A 2,075-nucleotide genomic window follows, 5' to 3' on the forward strand; every position below is an offset into this window, starting at 1 on the left:
TTAGGCTTGGCGACCATATAGGGGACGCGTAGCACGCAATCGGCTGGCCAATTGCTTTGTATGTGGTAATGTGCGTTTCTTTGTCTTTTCCTTAAGTACTGCCAGCAAGGGATTTGAGGATTTTATTACGGCTCTGGATTTTCGGAACAATTGCGGCTGCGTGCTAACCAAAATGTAGATCCTGATCAAATGTCACACCCAAGATTTTGGAGTGTAGGACAGTCGGTAGCGTAGTGGCATCGACGTGGATGTTCAAAATGGCCGACATTTGGGACGTCCATGTTGTAAATAAGGTCGCGGAGGATTTAGTCGGTCGCAAGCATGCTAATAACGTATTTCACCTGAATGCTCATGAATTGCTCATACTTGTTCACTCCTACAGCACGCATACCTTATGTGCATATAAAGATATATCCCACTCAAAAAAAAAAAAATAGGAATTTTACATACTTTTCACACATTTAATATACATAAGACTGGGTCAAAAAAAGTTGCTAATGTCCGCCCCTAAATTTAAAGATTATGTTGAGGGTTTCGGAATTTTTTTTTAAATTATTTTTGATTCTTCGAAATACAGCCGAAAAGGTTTTTTCTTTGTAACTTGGTTATTTGACGTCCGATTTTTAAAATTGATATGTCATTATTTTGGCCTTGAGAAACTTCACATTTCCGTTGAATGTCCTTTTAAGCTATAAAGTCGTTTTCACATGATTAGGTCAGCTATCAAAGTTGTACCCCCCCGGTATCATTTTTTCCTTACCAAACGGAAGTACTCAAAAATTAAAGAAAATGTTGCTTTCAAACCATATTACTAAAATAATAAACAAAGAAGTTATAGCACTTTCAATATTTATTGCAACTGTTATTTTACCTGATTCTTATTATACTTAGACCTGCAACTCATGACATTTTTGGAGGAAAAATTATTATTAGGGTTAGCATTGAAAATTTATTAAAGATATGCCAAATATCATGAATAGGGGAAGTAAAAGTAAATAAGTGAGTCAAACATGTTGTTTCGTATTTATAATAATAACACCATTCGAAAAAATCAACTTTTTTTCTGGGTATTTGACAAAACCCACTTTTTTGTAGAGATTGAGGTTGAAGTAAACAAAGTACTATCTCCGTTTTTCGTACTTAGCCTCCAAAAAATAGATATCGGCTTTCGAAGTTCGAAATTCTACATTTCGAAATTTTATTTTTTTGTTAACGCGTTCAGCAAATTGAAAAAGTAAAATTGTGGGCGTGGTCCGCTCTTTTCCCTTATTTGAAGGGCTGAATTCTTTTTTTGAGAAATTTAGTATAACGGCTATTATACGAGGTGAAAAGTCAGAAGTCAGAGTTTGACTGTATTCAGAAGTCAGAGTTAACAAAAAAAAAAAAAAAATTCGAAATGTAGAATTTCGAACTTCGTAAGCCGATATCTATTTTTTGGAGGTTAAGTTCGAAAAACGGAGATAGTCAGGGATGTCATGAAATCCAATTGCTGTCGGAATCGGATTTAAAACGACAAAAAAATTACTTTGGTGTCATAAAATCCAATGTTATCGGTTTAATGTTCGAATTGGAATGAGTGTCGGTTTTAGGTGTGACAGAATCCGATAATATTGATTTTGCTGTCGGAAAAAATCCAATCAGCTAAATGCTGTTGGATTTCATTTTGCATAGTTGTTTTTCTCTTGCAGTTGAATATTTTCTAAAAATGTAAGTAAATAAAGTTTTATTTTATAAAAATAAATGTAAATTTACATACATATATGTATTTTCATTTTTTATAGGGGAAAGCATAAAAATTCTATGCAACACAGTATTTTGATATTGCGAAGGGCTTCACGAAGCACATCATCTAAAATCGTTGACACCGTGCTTCTACCTACACTCATGCTAGAATCCTTGCCAACTGATCTTTGATAGGATCCTTCAGCTAAAAATCGTAACGTAGCTGCTAGTTGCAGCACTGGCAGAACTTTCGAACGAGTTAAGCGTCCTTCAATGGTGTCCAATACCATTCGGAAAGCCCCTTTGTTTATGCGATAGTATGCAATGTAACTGTAAATACACTATAAATATTT

Source organism: Eurosta solidaginis, chromosome 1 (assembly GCF_040869045.1).
Source record: "Eurosta solidaginis isolate ZX-2024a chromosome 1, ASM4086904v1, whole genome shotgun sequence".
Taxonomy (NCBI): Eukaryota; Metazoa; Arthropoda; class Insecta; order Diptera; family Tephritidae; genus Eurosta; species Eurosta solidaginis.